General features: G+C 43.4%; 1 protein-coding gene across 3 annotated transcripts in view; it reads left to right on the top strand.

Annotated features, from left to right (window-relative positions):
• Window positions 1-20,831, top strand: part of foxp1b (forkhead box P1b) — a 325,147-nt gene that overhangs the window by 130,287 nt on the left and 174,029 nt on the right. The window contains exon 1 of one of the 3 annotated variants that reach the window (XM_072684910.1): window positions 16,421-16,454. The exons of the other annotated variants lie outside the window; for them this stretch is intronic. The gene's annotated coding sequence lies outside the window, so the exon portion shown is untranslated. Of the gene's footprint in view, window positions 1-16,420; window positions 16,455-20,831 lie in introns of those variants that run through there. 3 annotated transcript variants of the gene reach the window in all.

The raw sequence follows: 20,831 nt of genomic DNA, 5'->3' as shown, positions 1-20,831 counted from the left end.
AACCTTTATATGGTTTAAATTAGACAATGTAAAGGTTCTTCATACTCAAAGATCCTTTACCAGAAGGGTATGACTCTTTTATGGCTCCACTTAAAGAACCCTTTGGAGCATCTTTATTTATTTGACATTTTTTTATTAGAGTGTGCAGAAGAGTTTGCGACATAGTGCTGTGAAATAAGGGCCGAAATAAGGGCCGAAAAGGAACCAATGGCCATTTCTTGACTTGGGCAGTTAGGCAGCGTTCCTAAACTCGGAGAGGTCCAGCCAAACACAGCACATAATCCCAGAAAACTCATTAACTTTGGCATTTGTTGTTCTTTAGTTTATATTGAGCATGAAGTGATTTCAACAAATAGCTTTTTGGCACTCCTTCACCTCCACGTCTATTTGAGGAAGCAAAATCCCTTTTAGGGATAAAGCACCTGGACCAGCTGCTTAATGGAATCGACTGAACATTATGTAAATAAACAGCTTGCATTTGAAGGTTTGTGTGAGCAAGCGAGCGAGTGAGTGAGCGGGCGTGCGAGTGAGTGAGAGAGCATTATGCGTGAGCTGTTGAAAGCTGAAAGCGGTGGATGAAGAGAAAGCCAGAGCCACGGTTGAAGTTTGTGCTGGTCTTCTAAACTCGTCTGAAGAGCGCCGCTAACTTTGGTGAGTTCGCTGGCTTTCAGATCGAGACCAACACTCATCTCGGTCGTAGATGCGCTGATTCTGAAAGTGCAGGATGATTAAAAGGGAGAAACAAAGGCTCATTCGAGCGAGGAGCCGCGAGACGGGCTTTGTCTTTGTTTTTTTCTCTGTCCGCTGGCCTAGTCTCGAAGAAAAGCTTCAGAGAGCCTCGCATGCATCTCACTGTACCGAAGGAATGGCTGCTTCAGCATTCTTCAGACGGACGTTGGCTTTCTCAGAGAGGTCTGGCCCAGGGTTTTAGACTGTTAGATAGAATTGCAGAAAGGTGTCAGGCCCCAGAGTCTGAATGAAGAGCTTTATTTGTTTCAATAATGAAGAAATTTTTATCCATAACGAACTACATGACCTGCATCCATTCTCAACGTCCTGGTCCAGCTTGTTACATTCTCTCCAGAGTAAAGGCTTGAGGTGGGCCGGTACTCACTGGTACGCAATACTGCCACTTCTACCTTTCACTCTTTGGCACACCGTGACTTTTACTGGTTCTGCCAATTAACCCACCTGTCTGTAACTCCCACCGCCTGGCACTAGCACAATGCTCCCGACACTAGGAGGTGTGTATCTCCTCAGATACATGTAAAAAAGCCAGCCACCGCCTCTTCTTCCAACTGCCGCCAATGCAGCATCGCCATGCAGCCGACACACCCGTAGGAAAGCGCCGGGTCCCCAGCTCTACTGCACCACCACTAGTTGTGGTCATTCCGACTCTGGCTGTTGATGGCAATCCGCCATGGCACTCACTGTTTATATTTATTTATTTATTTATTTATTTTTATATTAGTCCTTTTCTCACAACATGTTCATGTACTCCGGCCCATCCAGTGTGCGACGTTGAAAGGTTGAGGAGTCAACTCAAGCAGCTTCTGTAATCGTTCATTAATCCTAATCGAGGTCAAACGCTCGGGTAATCGCGATACTGATTTTAGGAGCATATCACCCAGCACTGGCTACAATTTCGAAACCTCTCTGAATCATCTCCACAGCTCCTCTGCTCTGCTCCAGCCTGAAAGCTGATCCAGCGTATCGAATGAAACAACAGGAGCAGGCTTTGCTTTGCTAAAAGGTGCTTTATTCACTGCCAGGTTCGAGTCCTGGCCCTCTGGTTTGTTTTTCGTAAACACCGGCCTCCCGAGCTCGGCCTAGGAGCTGAAGTCAGGGCCTGAATCAGCCACGACAAACACCATTAGCTGAAGAAAAAAAAATCCATCCCGTTGCAACTATGTTATTGTTTACTTTACCATACACAGCCTAATATGGTTACCTCCCTGTTAAAAGGGGCGAGTGGAAAGGCCGGGGGGCCGGCGCAGGGTAGCAGATTTCAGACTGCCACTTAGACAATAAGAAACAAATGTCACGGCTCGGCTGAGGCCCGAGCTTTTCACTGTTCCCCCCTCCTGCACCAGCATATCCGTGATTTGGAGCAGGAGCACCAGCCGTATTTACTCACTGACTCTCTCTCTCTCTCTCTCTCACCCTCTTTCTCTCCTGCTATTTGTTGTTAAGTCTCTCTCTCTCTCTCTCTCTCTCTCTCTCAAGATTCAAGATTCAAAGGAGCTTTATTGGCGTGACTTTAAGGACAACAATATTGCCAAAGCATTACAAAAATAACAAAAACAATAACATCAAAATTACAGAACAATAAAAGTAACCATAATTACAGAAGAATTGACAGAAGTAGTGAATAAAAATAGCAATAATTCAAATAAAGACAGTTTTTTACAGAAGGATATATATATATATATATATATATATATATATATATATATATATATATATCATATAATATTATATATTATATACACACTCTCTCTCAGACTTACAGTCTCCCAGGCAGGGTCCTTTTCTTTTCTTTTCATGCTCACGTCCTGCTTTATTGTTCTTATAGGTTTGGGTGATATAGCAATATATTATTATTATTATTATTACTACTACTACTAATAATAATAATTAGATTGTGATACTCTTTTACTTGGTGTATCATGAGTATCATCAATTACAGATAGCAAAATAAAAAAATTATGATACTTGGGCTGAAATCTTAAGTATCAGCCTATAACGAGCTGATATTTCTGCTTTATAAAATGAACAGGTTTTATATATATATAACTTTGTGAAATTTCCCTTTTCCTCACATTTTAGTACTGCCAGTACAACCAACCCTTCGTAGCTCCCCCCAGCACTAGCAATGCTCCCGACACCAATAGGCTACAGACTTAACACACGTCTCCTCGGATACACACAAAGCCAGCCACCGCCTCTTTTCCAACTAGCACCAATGCAGTGTTGCCGGGCAGCCATCACACTCATAGGAAGGCGGCAGTTCACAGACGCCAGCGCAGGCCAGTGTAGCTTGAGTGTATAGAGTATAGAGGGACAAGGGAAGATAGCGGCATCTAACCACACAGCCAATCGTGCCCTCTCAGGCTCCGGCTGCTGATGGCAAAGCGGCATGACCCGGGGTTCATTGCCTCGCAGTCCTCGGGCCATGATTGTATTACTTCTAGAACTTCTACAAGTAATGTAAAAAAGGGTAATAATATGTACGATGTAAATTTGTAGGAAATATGTAAACAACAACAACCAGCAGTGTCAGATGGCCAGTTCCATTTTTGCTCCTTTATAACATAAATAACATTTAATATAGCTATATCACAGCATAGTGTCTCTTTTATATGTATAGTGTCATGACTGGCTCAACATGAGGCCCTAAGCTCCACCCACTACCACCACTTCACCACTGATGACCCAGGCTGGTCACAATAGCACTAAGGTTTTAATGGCACATTGTGTCTGTACTATATTTGCAGCAATCAGTGTTTACTTGTTGATAAGAAATGCACCAGCTGCCCTTTATACTGCGTAATAAACCGATAAATAGACCAATAGAAATGCTCCAAAATTGATTTGCATGTGAAGTCCTGCTACATTAGTGTTCATTATTCTGAAGTCTTTATCTTCTCATGGAATTTTACCACTTTCAAGATACAAGGTCCCTGAGGCCCGGATTGAGAATCTGCCTCTTAAATAAATTGCTTCCCCCCTGATCTCTCAGAAGTGAATCCTTTCCTTGATGACGAGCTCAAAGAAGAACTCTGTGAGGTGTGTCTTCTTTTATTGTCCCACAGCAGTTTTATCACATCTTGCTCGTACAAGAGCTGTAAAGTTTAAACAACCTTTTCCCTCCTTTCTCCTCTTCCTCATGGCTTAAGGATGTGGCGAGCCTCACCTCGGCTCAAAAATCCTCATGCCTGTGGTATTTACCTACCCGGAGTTATCTGGAGCTGCAGCTAAAAGTGGCATTCTGGGACGCTGAGGAATGTGGAAGGTCAGCCTGCATAACCTCAGATCAGAATCAGTCAGATATCTCATCACACACCTCCTTATCTTCCACACTGATATTATAATACCAGCTCAAATGGAGATTTCTGTTTCATCTTTCTCGCCCGGAAAATGAGAGCGTTTTTCTCTTTTCCTGAAAACTGGGCGACTTATTAGACTTTATTAATGCAGATAAAAATGCTTGTGTACATTTCTCTGCCTTTAAGCAAAGTGTGGGTATCATTTTTACTCATTATACCCCTGTACGTATGCCCACACTTCAGTTCTTGACCCTCATAACTGCAGAAAACTGTGAGTTAGCATCAGCTTTATAGACCCTAAAATAGAACCTTGTGGGACTCCACAATATATGCTAAACTGTTACCAAGTAATTAATAGTAGATTCTGGATTATGAGCAATAACAGCGTATTAATCCCAGGGTTCAAAAGGTCAAATTGCAGCTACATGAGTTTGGCTACCCTCTTTTTCCATTACTAAAGTACAGTTTAATATAGTTAATGATACTAATAATTGCTCATTATTAATATACTTATTAATTACTGTGCTATTATAAAAATACACTTTGGAAAATGTATGCTTTAAAATGGCACTGCTGACAATATACACTATAAAAATTCACATTGTGAAAAATATACACTGTACATATACATTATGTTGAAATATATGCTGTAAATATACAATGTGGAAAATGTGTACTTTAAATATACATTATTTGAGATAATGTACGCTGTAAATTTACACTGTGGGAAATATAAATAAAATATGCACTTTGCAAAAATAGACACTAAATACATGCTTTGTTGAAAGTATACACTATAAATATACACTCTGTTGAAAATATATACTATAAATATACACTGTGCTGAAAATATATACTATAAGAATACATTATGTAAAAGGTATACACTATAAATTTACACTGTGCAGAAATATATACTATAAATATTCATTATGTGGAAAGTATACACTATAAATATACACTACTGAAAATATATACTATAAATATTCATTATGTGGAAAGTATACACTATAAATATACACTACTGAAAATATATACTATAAATATTCATTATGTGGAAAGTATACACTATAAATATACACTACTGAAAATATATACTATAAATATTCATTATGTGGAAAGTATACACTATAAATATACACTGTGCTGAAAATATATACTATAAATATACACTGTGCTGAAAATATATACTGAAATATTTATTATGTGGAAGGTATGCACTATTAATATACACTGCTGAAAATATATACTATAAATATTCATTATGTGGAAAGTATACACTATAAATATACACTGTGCTGAAAATATATACTGAAATATTTATTATGTGGAAGGTATGCACTATTAATATACACTTTGCTGAAAATATAAACTGTAGTATACATTATGTGGAAAGTATACCCTATAAATATACACTGTGCTGAAAATATATACTATAAATATTCATTATGTGGGAAATATACACTGTGCTGAAAATATATACTGTAGTGTACATTATGTGGAAAATATACACTATAAATATTTACACTGTGCTGAAAATATACACTATAAGTATACATTATGTGGAACAATACACTATTAATATACACTTTTTGGCAATAATGTAAGTAAATAGCTGTGTCCTTACTGTCAGTAGGAGAATTGATGTTATATATTATGGTATTTTGGCATATTGGTCCTCTAATCGCTGCTGATTCATCAGGAAGTTACATTGTAATCTATGAGTAATGGAGTTTGAGTAATAGCGGCAGCTCGGCTGTGTGCATGCGGTTTGTAATGATTTTGGCTTTTCTGCGAATTCACAGAGGCAGGTTTCTAGAAAGGTTCTGGAGTTTAGACAGGCGAGCGGGTCGGACTGCGCGGGTGAACAGGTTTCTACGCAGCGGCCTTCTGTCCCTCTCACTTTCGGACGCTCTCCCTCCTGAACGTAGCGGGGTGTCCGTTAGATAAACTGTCGTCAGTCCTCAGCGCGGAGGCGGACGGGACATAAGTAACCCGTATTGATTTTGACATTACAACGTTGTAAGCAATAACCAGGATAACGGCGGCTATAAAAGCGCGGCACTAATTAGACTCTATTTCACGCCGGCCATTAGCGAAGCTTTTTAATCCAGCCGTGATACAAAAGTTATCAATTCTCCCCGGACGCGTAAATAACCCGAGCCGCGGCGCGGCAGAGAGGCTTTGGGGTTGCGTGTTGAGCAGTGGTGGTGGTGGTTGGGGGTGGGTGGGTGACGGTGTCGTGCTCTTCTGGATGCCCTTAATGAACTCGCTGCGCCGGCTGTTTGCTGGTTCCAAGGTCGGCTTCTGAGAACGGCAGCAGGTTTTCTTGTAAACATGTTTATGGCCGGAGATGTGTAAACAGGGCCGACGTGGAGAGGTGGGGTGGGGAGGGCCGGTTTGTTCTTTATGCTTTTGTTCACATGAATGTGTATGTGTGTGTGTGTATGTGTGTGTGTGTGTGTACACTTGTTCGCTTGAATGTGCACACCTGCAGGGGGAACATATTAGTTTCACAATGACATGTAATGATGAATCTGCTGGTATTGAGGGGCTGCAAACGGGCGAGAAGAAAAATCAGACAGTAGAAAAGAGCGAGAGGACGGGAAATAACGGAGGGCAGGAGAGGAGAATGCTCCGACAGCAGCCGTATTAAATATAAATTAATGGAATGTGGTCGAACCACATCTTTGGCAGAAGCGCAGCGCTCGGGCGAAGGGAGAGGAGGGTGGGGGGTGCTAAAGAAAAAGAATTCATGTTGCCGGCTAGCGGGCGTGAAGGTGCATTTGGACTTAGTATCCTTTAATTAGAAGTGAGATATTAGCATTTCATAGGGATTTAAAGAGAGAAGAGGCTACGGCGGCCGGCGCCGCTTTCATTTCACCCGCTCCTCTGCATGTAATGAGCGCTGTCATTAGTTGATGGAGGGGATTCTGCTCCGGCTCTACCTTGAAAGTCATGTCATTTACATACTTCTTAGGAAGATGGCCTTTAATGGATTCCTTAATGAATAAAATAAAGCGCCACTTCTTTAAAATTTGAAGAGTCCTGTCTCTGATAAAGTGCACGGCTCTGGTTTTTCGCAGGCGAAAGTGAAAAGAGGAGGCGGAGGAGGAGGAGGAGGATACGGGAGAGGGAGGGGTGATGAAGATTGACTTACGTCTGAAAGTTGCGCTCGCTGACAGCCGGGCGTCATAAATTCACAATTAAATCAATATCGAGGGAACGGACGAGAAGCAGGGGAGAGCCTACGACACGCCGCCTGACCCCAGCGGCGTCGGAAATGAGCAAGGGGTGAAAGAAAGACGTGTGGAAAAATGAGGACACCCTATATAAACCCTAAACATCTGCCTCTTCCTCTCACCCTGTTTGTTCTTCAGTGCTCAGGACCCCACAGGACGGACCACCACAGAGCAGACTGTAGTATTTTTGGGGTGGAGGGTCAGCATTCTCAGCACTGCAGTGACTCTGACTGACATGGTGATGGTGAGTGAGTGTGTGTGTTAGTAGTGTGTGTTGGGCTGCTGGTGGTACGAGTGGATCAGACGCAGCAGTGCTGCTGGAGTGCTTAAACACTGTGTCCGTCTGTCCACTCACTGTCCACTCTCTATTAGACACTCCTCCTACCTAGCTGCTCCACCTTGTAGATGGAGGTAAAGTCAGAGACAGGAGCTTTAAGCTCTCAGCGTGTGTTGGTCATCCTCTAGTCCTTCATCAGAGCCCACAGGACGCTGCTGCTGGTTAGTGGACTATTCTCAGTCCTGCAGCACTGCTGTGTCTGATCCACTCGTACCACCAGCCCAACACACACTGCTAACACACACACTCACACCCAACCCCCCCCAAAAATACTACAGTCTGCTCTGTGGAGGTCCGTCCTGTGGGGTCCTGTGTGTGTGATATATCTGTGCATTTCTATAGGTTTGTGTAGGTTGTTAAGGCTTACATAGGTAGCCTGCACTCAGGACGTGTACAGCCAGGGTGTGTGAGTTGTAGGGGTCACCCTAACCCCCCCGGAGAAAGCTTTGGGGCTCTGGGCTGTAGACAGTCCGGCTACAGTTAGACGGCGAATGTCCTTATTCAGGATGAGTGTGTGACAGCGGGTGGAGGTGTTTGTCTTTTTTCCGCCTTCAAACAGAAGTTTCTAAGCCCTTTCGGCGAAGCATCTCGAAAACCCCCCCCCTCCCCTCTCTCTCCCTCTCTTGCTCGCCCGCTCCCTCCCTTCCCCAGATCAGGCGTGAAGTGATTAGTATTTTATTGATGAGCTCCCAAAGTGGCAAGTGTGGGAAATTGCACCTTTGATCAGAGCGCGTTTGGGAAATGGAACCTGAGGGTGTGAAGCCCGCCAGGTAAGAGGGATCCCCCCCTTACCCCCCCCCCCCCCTCCCTCCACCCCATACAACCCTTCAATATCCACACACATTCACACTCACTCTTCCACACTCTCTCCCAATCACACAGCTGTCGCTGTCGCTGGGTGGCAAGCTCGAAAACCGAGCGCATCCTCTCACACACACACACACACATAGACGCATCACACACACACACACAGTGCCACCCACCCTCCCGAAAACACATATTTGTTTTGCCTGTTTTGACTCGGCGTCTACACGCCGCCGATTACAGCTCTTCATTAAGGAAAATTGGGTATTTGTTTTAAACTTTAACCAATCACTTTGATATGCTAATTACGCCGTAATTTAATTTGAGTCCCCGTAATGATGATGCCATTATTATGGACATAAATGATGCAGTTAAGCAGAGAGTAATCTCATTTGCATACTGTACATGCCAGTAAATTAGAGGTCTCTCTCTCGCCCTCTCTCTCTCTCTCTTTCTCTCTCAGGCTCGGTTTCAGCTCTAATTTTCCACTCCTCTTCACACACTCTTCTCTATCTCTCTCTCTCTCACTCTCTCTCACTGGCTCCCTTTCACTCTCGCACGGCCCTCTGCCTAATAACAGGCCCTGTCTGTTTGATGTCGAGAGCCGCAGCTACACTCCAAACCGACTCACAATATGTAACACATCAAGCGTCCTCGTTAGCGCCCCTGAGTGTGCCTTTAAGAAGTGCGGGATTAATCGCCAGGAGTATTTATTTATTTATTTATTTATTTAATCTTTTTATCGTCTTTTTTTACGTTTTTTTTGTTTCCGAAACCCAGCCGTCCTCGCTTCCTCCAATTCCGTTTGTGTCTGTCCCCCTCCACATCGTTGTCACCTCATTGCGCGGAACATGAAAGCTCTAAACCAGCACGTTAGTTAGCCATCCTGTCACTGACCGCTGTTGTTTTGATCACGGCGAGAGCTGATTGGTTTAAAGAGGGATCCGCATTCAGCGACATGATTCACGGCGGCGGGACGAGCAGAGTGCATATGTTTATTAAATCCCCTTTTACCTTATCACGATTACGCCGACGGCACCGTAAACGGGCCGGCAGTAAATTCCACCGTGACGGCGTCTTAATTCTCCTAATTGATTGTCCCATATTCTCTCTTTTTTTCTATTTTTTTTATGCGGGGCGGTTCAGAAGGCAGACGCGTGAAAACGTCGGCCTTTGTGGTGGAGATGAATAATAGCACTGTCGTGTTTTGTGTCGGAGGATAAACATGCCTGCTGGATTAAGACGGAAGACTCTGATGACTTTTCAACGCCTCGGGTCAATTTCAGAGGTCGCTGTCAACAGCCTCAGCAGCCTCACGCTTATTAAAGGAATGCTTCACGGGAAAAAAAACACACAAAAAAAAATACCCCATGCTATTCTTACTAATAATTACTGAAAGAAGACAGTGAGTGTTATGCAAACAAGCTCTCATTCGCTGCTAATCACAGTAGATTCCGCTTTCCTTCAGCATTCCCTTCTAACATTGGATAAAAACACAGTGTACAGCAGCAGTTTCCTTCACTGTTAATGATCGTAGATTACATTTTCCTCCAGGATTCCCTTCTATAGTTGAATAAAAAGGGGTGCAGAGCCAGTTAGCATAGTGCACAACATCTTTCCTTCACTGTTCATGGTGGCAGATTGCATTTTCCTAAAATATTTTCTTCTAAAGGTGAATAAAAATGGGCCCACAGCCACTTTTATGCACATTTAGGAATAGTAGATTCTGATTTTATTTACAGCATTCCCTTCTAAAGGTGGGTATATGTGTGTCCAGAGCCAGTTAGCATTATGCACTCAAGGGTTCATTAACTGTTGGTGATGATAGCTTGTGTTGTCCTACAGCGTTCACTTCAAAAGGTGGGGAAAACCTGTCTAGAGGTAGTGAGCATGATGCAAACAAGATTTCCCTCACTGTTAATAATGGGAGATTGCATGTTCCTATAGCATTTTCTTCTGTTCTTGGATAAAACAGTGTCCACAGTTAGTTAGCATGATGCCAATATACCAATGCTAATCAATGGTAGATTCAGTTTTCCTTCACTGTTCATGGTGGTTGATGGCATGTTCCTACAGTATTTCCTTCTGTAGGTGAATGAAAATGGATCCAGATCCAGCATTGTGCACATTTAGGATTGGTAGATTCCGGTTTCCTACAGTGTTGCTTTCTATAGTTCAATTAAAGTGGGTCCAGAGCCAGTTAGCATTATGCTCACAAAGTTCTTATGTACATTTAAGATTGGTAGATTCCCTATACCCACAGTGTTCCCTTCTAAAGGTGGGGAAAAATGTGTCCAGAGCCAGTTAGGCTTTGTTAATTGTTAATGTTGGTAGATTGCATGTTCCTACAGTATTCTCTTTTATATTATATATTATATAAAATGGGTCAAGTTAACATTATGAACACAAATTTTCATACACATTTAAGATTGGTAGTTTCCTACAGTATTCCCTTCTAACATTGGATAAAAACGTGTACAGTGCCAGTTAGCATTATGCACATACTTTTATTCACATATTAAAATTGATAGATTCTGTTTTTCCACAGTATTCACATTAGAAAGTGGGGAAAAACTTGATTAGAGCTAGTTAGCATAATGAACACACAATTTCCTTCACTGTTAATAATGGTAGATTGTGTTTTCCTACAGCGTTGCTTTCTATAGTTCAATTAAAGTGGGTCCAGAGCCAGTTAGCATTATGCTCACAAAGTTCTTATGTACATTTAAGATTTGTAGTTTCCATTTTCCTACAGCTTCCTTCTCAAGGTGGGGAAAAATGTGTCCAGAGCCAGTTAGGCTTTGTTAATTGTTAATGTTGGTAGATTGCATGTTCCTACAGTATTCTCTTCTATATTTATTATATTTATATTATATATTATATTATTCTTCTATATATTATATAAAATGGGTCCAGTTAGCATTATGAACGCAAATGTTCATGCACATTTAAGATTGGTAGTTTCCTACAGTATTCCCTTCTAACATTGGATAAAAACGTGTGCAGTGCCAGTTTATGCACACACTTTAAAAAAAAAAACTTGTCTAGAGCTAGTTAGTATAATGCACACACAATTTTCTTCACGGTTAATGATGGTAGATTGCATTTTCCTACAGTATTTCCTTCTATAGTTTAATAAAAGTGGGTCCAGAGCCAGTTCTTATGCACATTTAAGATTGGTAGATTCCCTATACCCACAGTGTTCCCTTTAAAGGTGGGGAAAACCTGTCTAGAGCTAGCTAGCATGATGCACACAAGAGTTCCTTCACTGTTAACGATGGTAGATTGCATGTTCCTACAGTATTTCCTTCTGTCATTGGATAAAACAGTGTCCAGAGCCAGTTAGCGTTATGCAGACCAGCCTTCATTCACTGTAAATGACCCTAGATTCCGGTTTCCTTCAGCATTCCCCTCTAACGCTGGATATACATGTGCCCATAGCCGGTTAGTTGGATGCACTCAGGCTTTAGGTTCTGCTGTCCTACAGTATTCCCTTTCTGACGTCGGATAAACCCGTTTCCTTTTGTATCTGGCAGGGCGGCAGGGCGGTGAGTGCAGGTGCGTATTTTATGGACTTAACGGCGACAACACGCTTGCCCTTCAGCTCGGATGCTTTCCCCCCATTTCGCCCCATCAAGAATATTATTTTCCTGCCAGCCAATTTTCTCTGTTCGTCTCTAATTGGCTCCATAAATCTGGTGGCGTGGAGGGTGAGGGATGTTTCGGTGTCTCAGAGTGTAATCCTCACCCTTATTTACCAATTCATTAAGATTCATTGATGCGGGCTGGGCCGAGAGGAAATGACAGCATAAATCAGGGCTCCGGCATAATGACCCTAATCAGACGGGAATTGCACGAAATGTCATGATGAACTATGTCCTTGTGTTAGCGCCTACTGTACGTTGTCATTGCGCTTGCTTTATGGGCACGAGGAGGCTTCCTGACACGGGCTGTATTTAACGCAAAAAAAGAGTTGTTAAAAAAGCCGATTCCATTAAAGCGCTCACGCGATTCACGCGAGGTCTAGCGGTGTTTAGCCCCGCCGCGCCCTTTAGCTGCAGTTTAACTGCCTAACAGGACAGCGATACAACTTGTCTTGCTTTTAACCACTGCTCTGTCTCTCCAGAAGACTTCTAAACGCTTGCCTTTTGACTCTTTCATCCAAAATCTGTCCCCGAAACTGGGAAAACTGACTACGCCTTAAATCGGCACGGTCTAACGGGCTAACTGCAACTTTACAGGAGGAGCAAATAACCTTCATAGCTTTTAATGGAAGTCAAAGTAGCAGGTGAGGTGCTGTCACTGTGATCAGAGGGTCGCTGGTTCAAATCCCAATCACGCTCATGTTGGTCTCTCTAGAGTGGGTAGATGGCGCTACCCCCTCCCCCTCCACATCATACTAGTGCCCTGCTGGCCGTCACTGGCGTCTGCTAGCCGGGTATACGGCGCTTGGTTGGTTGCCTGGTGACGCCACATCGGCGGCAGTTGGAAAAAGACGGGGCCTCGATAGGGCGCAATGGGCCTTGTTGGTCTCTCTAGAGTGGGTAGATGGCGCTACCCCCCCCAAATCACAGTAGTGCGCTGCTGGCCATCACTGGCGTCTGCTAGCCGGGTATACGGCGCTTGGTTGGTTGCCTGGTGACGTCACATCGGCAGCAGTTGGAAAAAGAGGTGTGGCTGGCGGTGCAGAGGAGGGTCAGAGGGGGGTTGTGTTGGTATCGCCCTCACTAGTGTCGGGGGCGTTGCTTGTGATGGGGGGGCGTCAGGGAGAGAATACGTAGTTGGGTAATTGTTGATCTAAATCGGGGAGAAAACGGATAAAAAAAAGAATAAATAAATAAATACATTTTGGAGAATTTCTATTGGTCACAATGTAAAGAGAAACCGCCAGATTCCCCTCCTGTCAAAAAAGTAAAAAGCCGGAGATACAAGGTTTTTTTGCATGACATTGACGATAAGCATTCATGCGTTCTCTTCTGAGAGCTCACGTGATCTGGTAATAGTCATCTTCTGCAGTTCTCTAAACACCGTCTTTCTTCCCTCCATGGAGACGTACAAGGCCAGGCTGTGGGTTTGTTCAGTACAGCAGGCTTTCTTTCCCACAGAAATGTAATCTAACACACCCAGCGTCCACGGCAGTGTGTTTATACTCTGAATAGGTTGCTGCACACACGCATACACACACACACACACACACACCACAAACAGAACAATCAGTCCCGTGTTAAACATTAAAAACATTAAAAAGTAACCATTCAGTGGCAGATAAGCATCGCAAGAAACCGGGAGTCGCATTTCCGCGTCATTATTTGTTTATGAAGGTTAATGATTGTGTCTGGCAATCAATAGGCCTCTTTATCTCGCTGTACAACCAAGTCCAAACAGCCAGCTGACAGACAGGCACCTGCTTCGGACCGCGGCGAGCTACTGGACATTCAACAATGCTTTTCCCAAACAAGCCAGGGGTCAGAATCTGAGCACTGCTATTCTCCATCGAGGGGCTTTCATAATCTACATTCTCTGCTCAGCCAATCAGTGCAGAGCATGTGATGAGTTAACCCCTTGAGCCCCAGCCTAAGAGTTTTAATCGTAGCACTTACTATTTAGTGCATACTAATTATTCAGTGTCTAATTACTCATTAAGTAGTGATTATTTAGTACCTACTGATTTAGTACCTGCTAATAATCAATAATCATTATCAGTATTTACTAATGATTCAGTAAGTAATGATTATTCAGTATCTACTAATTATTCAATAAGTAATGATTATTCAGTATCTACTAATGATTCAATAAGTAATGATTATTTAGTATCTACTAATGATTCAATAAGTAATGATTATTCAGTATCTACTAATGATTCAGTAAGTAATGATTATTCAGTATCTACTAATGATTCAATAAGTAATGGTTATTCAGTATTTACTAATGATTCAATAAGTAATGATTATTTAGTATCTACTAATGATTCAGTAAGTAATGATTATTCAGTATCTACCAGTGATTCAGTAAGTAATGATTATTCATTATCTACTAATTATTCAATAAGTAATGATTATTCAGTATCTACTAATGATTCAATAAGTAATGATTATTCAGTATTTACTAATGATTCAGTAAGTAATGATTATTCAGTTTCTACTAATGATTCAGTAAGTAATGATTATTCAGTATCTACTAATGATTCAATAAGTAATGATTATTCAGTATTTACTAATGATTCAGTAAGTAACGATTATTCAGTATCTACTAATGATTCAGTAAGTAATGATTATTCAGTATCTACTAATGATTCAATAAGTAATGATTATTCAGTTTCTACTAATGATTCAGTAAGTAACGATTATTCAGTATTTACTAATGATTCAATAAGTAATGATTATTCAGTATGTACTAATGATTCAGTAAGTAGTAACTATTCAGTATTTACTAATGATTCAGTAAGTAACGATTATTCAGTATCTACTAATGATTCAGTAAGTAATGATTATTCAGTATCTACTAATGATTCAATAAGTAATGATTATTCAGTTTCTACTAATGATTCAGTAAGTAACGATTATTCAGTATTTACTAATGATTCAATAAGTAATGATTATTCAGTATGTACTAATGATTCAGTAAGTAGTAACTATTCAGTATTTACTAAAATTTCAATAAGTAGTAATTGCTTAGTATCTACTTTTACTCAGTAAGTAATGATGATCCCGTATCTACTGATTATTCAATACATAGTAACTATTCAGTATCTACTAATGCTTCTGAAAATTATTAGAACTTTTTACTCTGTACCTACTAATTTAGAAGCTGTCACTGCTACAATTACATACTAAAATGTAGATATTGAAAGAGATACAGGTCATATTGTCATATTTATGGTCATATTTCTTAATTGTAGTACATTTTCACATTCATCTCACGTAAAACAGTACTAAAGTTAGGAAATGAATAAATATTCTCGAGGATATCTATCCTTTTTCTACCCAGCATTCCCTATAATACGCCACACACTGTACACTGTTGCTTTTGTACATATTTGTTCTGCATCACAACAATAGACTGTAAATGTTCTGCACTGTATGTCTAATCTGTTTGACGCAGTTCTGCTGTTTGCTCTTGTGGTAGAAACTCGCTGCTCTTCATTTTTGCTTTCATGTCTTAATCTTGTCCAGAATTATGCGGAATTCTGCTTTAATGACTATCCTGCTCTCAGGACAGCAGAGTAGCAGCCCAACTTTGCCCTGGAAACAAGTCCCACACCCCAGATAGTAGTAAAGCTCTGCCGTTCAATGTTCAGGTTCTGGTTCATTGAGAAATTACTGTAAAGTCGATGCTCATACCTTACATACTCATCACTCTGATGCTCCCGTATCGCTGTCCGCTGTCCAGCAGGTCCTGAGCCAAATCACTCCCTGTCTCAATTAAACTGTTGCACTTTTTTTTTTGTCTTCACATTTCCTGTGAAATGCCAGCTGACACCAGAGCTGTGCATCTGGGTAAGTTTACCCCCCCAAGACAACGCTGCTAATAATGCGTTCCCTCTGAAGCTCCGGTCTCGCAGTATTAATTAGACAAAGTTCACGAAGGCTGAACTCTGCTTCTCGGGAAACGTCCCTTTTCCCTCCCCACAAGTCCAGCCGCCTGGCCCGGGGGAGCGCTGCTTGTGCTGATTTCTCCAGCAATGATTAAAAAAAATATATGGCGCACTTTTAAATAACGTTAAAAACCATAAGCACTCCGGACGATCCCGATCTCCGAGGATGCGGGAGGTGGTTGCGCTGTGTGTTTTGCTTGCGTGGGCTCGCTTTGCTTGCGTTTGACAGCTCTAATTTGTTAGATGAGCTTCGGGGGGCTTCCAACCGAGGCCCTCTGTTTCGTTCTCTCCCCAGAATGCACTGCGGATGGAGGCCCGGTCGCGCCGATTGTCCGTGTCAACAATCAAAGTCGCTTGAAGGAGAACAGAAGCGCAGGAACCCGCTTGTGACTCGAGTTCCACATGCCGGAATTACCCGTTCCATTCTGGTAGTGCTGCCATTAAAACTCATTAGTCCCTCTCTTATTTACCTCAGTCTCTGTTGGCTGTTGTGCTAAAAATACCGTGGCCTGCCTTACTTTGCTACATTCCATTATTGTCTCCCCGCAACGGGTCTCTCTCTCTCCCTCTCGCGCTCTCTCTCTCTCTGTACGGCATAGATTTATGCTAAGGCGAGAGAAACTGCCTGGCACATCTGCTGAAATTATGTATCTATTTAGCCTCGCCCCTGGAGTTGTCTGCCTAGCCCCGGCATCCTCACTGTTCGTTCCGATGAGCTCGTAGCGTGGTAATAGGTTCGTATTTATATGAATCACCTCGCTCAACATTACAGGATGTCGCGGCCCTGTTTTTGTGTAGATGCTCCGCTAATACATTTGAGTCTAGATTTCACGCATGAGGATCCCATTATGTTCTTCTCAATGTGAAATAAATATGCGCTCGGCCCTTTAGATCATTCGTCTCTCGCCTTTCCAGAATGCACATAAATGGATTTGGAGGGCTAAATGAAATGAGTGCGGGGAGGGAGGCCGACAGCGGAGCAGACGGAGAAATAAGGAGCGATGCCTTGTGTACAGTACTCGACCCGACAGATGGCGAAGTTTGTAGTATGAAAAATTCATACAGGGACTCGCTTCTGTAGTTCAGAGACGTTTAAGGCTCTTACGACTACAGCTGCTGAGAAGGCTTCTTTGAGGGCCGCCACAGAACAGAGGTCTTCAGATTGGACCGTTGATCCAGTTAAAGGTAAAGGTGGTCTCCGCAATTGACCCATCTGTGGTAGTGAGTACACACACAAACACACCCGGAGCGGTGGGCAGCCAACTCCAGTGAATGGCCTTGCTCAAGGGCCCAACAGTGGCAGCTTGCCGAGCCCGGGTATCGAACCCACAACCCTGTCATCAATAGCCCGGAGCTCTGACCGCTGAGCCACTGCTGCCCCTGAATTGAATCCAGTCCAGTAGTTTTGTTCCATGAAGAACATTCGCGGCCCAGAGTGGTCCAGCGGACTGGTCGGTATGATCAGAGGTTCGAATCCCGATCATCACAATTGCTCTCTTCAGTGTAGGTAGAGGGCTCTCTCTCCCCATATCGCTTCACTGCGCTACTGGCCCCCACTGGCGTCTGCAGGCTGGTACGTTGGGAGGGGGCCGGGTATGCGGCGTTGGTTGCCCGGTGATGTTGCAAGTTCGAAAAATGAGAGGCTTGACAGCGCAGGCATCGCAGGGGGCATGTGTCGGTCCACCCTCACTAGTGTCAGGGCTATGATCAAACATGATCAATTCGCCTGATCCCCATGTTTTGGACTGGACTGTGGAAGGAAATTGGAAACCCACATGACCACGAGGAGTAAAGTTCTGACCGCGTCGCCCATAAAAACATTGCGGGAGATTATTTTGCATCCTGCCAATGTCCTGACTTTTGAGTGTGAAAGGGTTCTAGTGTAAGTTATGCTTTTATTTATATGAGATTATGAGGCCGTATATCAGTTTATCACTCAAACCATTAGGGCTCAGGGTGGTCCAGGTGCTGCCACGCTAGTTTGAATTCCAGGTCATTCTGCCTGCCATCAGCACCCGGAGCCTGAGAGAGCTCAACTGATGGCTCTGTCTTTCACTTCAGTGTGATGCTGGCTGGCAATGGCGGCTGCAAGCCATTGCATCAGAGCTGGGCACCTGGCATTTCCCCCCAGGCTTCCCACCTGGCACTTTCTTTCCTCCTGGTTGCCTGGTAACATTGCTGTTCGAAAAGAGAAGGTGGTTGGTTGCGTATGGGTTGGAGGAGGCATCAGGGTGTCAGTCCTCACCCTCTCAATGTTCGGGAGCATTGCATGTGATATAGGGGGAGAGTACTAACAGGTGGGTGTACGGAGTAATTGGGGAGTATAAAATTCAGTAAAATACTAAATCATTACTCAAACGCTAAGATTATGAGCATGATGGCAGCAAGTCTTTTCACAATTCTCAGCTTTTTAGTTGCAAAAATGGACTTTAAGATTCAGTGATACCTTTTCTGAGTAAATGGTCACCCAGCCTGACCTGCTGGAAGATTGCCTGCTGAGGTCCCCTCTACTTGCGCCACCTACCAGTCCTACCATCAGGCCGGCTGCACACCCACCACCACCCATGCCAGACCAGCTGCACATCCTCCTACCACTGGTACCTGTTTAATGACCATGTTAAAACCTAAATGGACACGTAACCATCTGCCACTATTAATAATATCACCACTATTAACTATCTGCTGCTATAGTTCTGATCAGAGGAGGACGGGTCGGGCCCCCTTATGAGTCTTGGTTCCTCCCAAGGTTTCTTCCTCCTTGCCACTGTCGCCGTTGGGGCTCACTGGGGGTCTTGGATCCTTTATTTCTTACGTTATTTCTTCTTTTTTTTTGTCTTTTATTAATTACTAATTATGTAAAGCTGCTTTGTGACGACAGCAGTTGTAAAAAGCTACACAAAGACATCTGACTTGACTTGACTTCATGTTTACTGGCCTACCATTGTCCTACCATTTATTCAGACAGTTTCCAAACCCGTTGCCTTACGTCATCAGACACGCCTCAAGGATCTACAGACACAGTAGATACTTCCTGGGAGCCGTTACTGAATAAATCACACCACTAAGAGCCTCGTTTTTGGAAAATCTCGGAGATGATAGTGTGGCCGGCGATAGTCTCAGACTAGAGACTCGTAGGAGTTCCGGCAGGACAGCAGCAGGAGAGGGCTGACCCCGGCTCGGTTCCCATCGGGGCTGGTCACCAGCAGCTGGGCTCCACCACTGTTAATGCCTCTTTAAATGTCAGGAGAATGACTGTTTGTTTGTCTGGAGTTTCTCCCCCAGCTGTTTGTTCTAGAAGGGCCACGTTTGCATCGACCTTGGTTCTCCCTCCGTATTCTCTCTCTCTCTCTTTCTCTCTCACCCTCGGCCTCCCTCCCTTCTTCTCTCATCCCTGGAGTGTGTTTACATCAAGGCCTGCCCTCGGTGTCACCTATGCGATCTGTTGATCATTCCACCTGGTTAATGTTAAATTGCTCTTTGCGAGAAGATGTGTTTGTTCATAAACACAAGAAAAAGGCCCGCCCCCCTCCCCCTTGTTTACCGTAGCCATAGCAGCAATCAGTCATTAAACAAATAGCGAGCTTTGTTTGCCCGAGCAAGTGGCCTGGTGTGTTAGCCCTTACAAGGTCTGGAAGCAAACTCGAGGGGAGGGGGCGGAGGGAAAAAAGAAAGAGAGAAAACAGTAAAAAAGAGGAAAAAAAAAACACTGCCTGGATCCGAAGGGGATACGAGTCTCGCCCCTGCTAGGTTGTCACAGTCGGCAAGATACGCGTTCTCCTTATCTGGAACTTTAGGTTGAAGTGGGCCGGGGAGATTAGAGGAGAGCGCTTCGCTCTCGCTGTGAAGTCTCCTTTTGGCGGAATGTCATCGCCGCTGTCGTTTCTTTTTTGGAGGGGGGAAGACCGGAGGCGGGTGAGTCTTCTCCTCTTTAGAGAGGGCAAGGCGAGACTGAGCCAGCTGGGCTGAGAGATGACTGTGGATCTCGGGCGGAGCGCCTCTCTCAGTGGGGAATCTTTGAGTTTTGGGTTGGTTACTTATTCTGAATTTGTACTTCTACTCCTTATTTCATTTCCGTCTCAATCCTGAAAGTGTGAGTCTGATCGTGGTTGGATGAGAAGTATAAACAGACTCCATTCTGACTCCCTATTGGTTTATAAGCGACCCATCACACCTGCACACGTCCCGTCCCTCTCCAGCGAGCTCACAGCAGACGTCTGTAGTCTAGTATGAAGACTGTGTCCGTGGCAGAGACTCAAGAGAGCTGCAGTGAAACGTCCCGACTGAGCCCCACATTTACATTCCAATAAAGCTTATTGATCACACGCCTCTGAAGTCTGACTTTCTGCAGCTTTACAGAACTTCTAGACGACGACTCCTCATATTTTCCTCCATGAAGCTCATGTTAATGCTCAGTAGAGCACATAGACGCTCCTTTAATAGAGCTGATATTACTGAAATGCTTCATTTTCAATGGGCAGATCTGCAGCTGAAACAGGAGCCTAGTGCAGCCCAACATTTTTAACATCAACATTTTAATAGATCGTTCTCCTCATTATGGCTTTTAGAGAAATGGGGTTTTGGGGAGGGGGGGGGGGGGGTAGTGCACTATAGACCCCTGTGGCGCGGCCTAAGCTTTCGGCCTTTGTTTTCCTTCCATTACTTTTACTCTTCTACTTGAAGTCGTTCTGAAACCAGTACTTTTACACTTTTACTGGAGTAAAAAGCTTCAGTTGATACTTCAGCTTCTATAGAAGTCTGTTAAACCCTCATATCTCCACTCACTTCTACCTAAATAATGAATGGGA

The sequence above is a fragment of the Salminus brasiliensis genome, chromosome 7 (assembly GCF_030463535.1).
Source record: "Salminus brasiliensis chromosome 7, fSalBra1.hap2, whole genome shotgun sequence".
In the NCBI taxonomy this organism is placed as follows: domain Eukaryota; kingdom Metazoa; phylum Chordata; class Actinopteri; order Characiformes; family Bryconidae; genus Salminus; species Salminus brasiliensis.
This window is presented reverse-complemented; position numbering and strand designations above follow the sequence as displayed.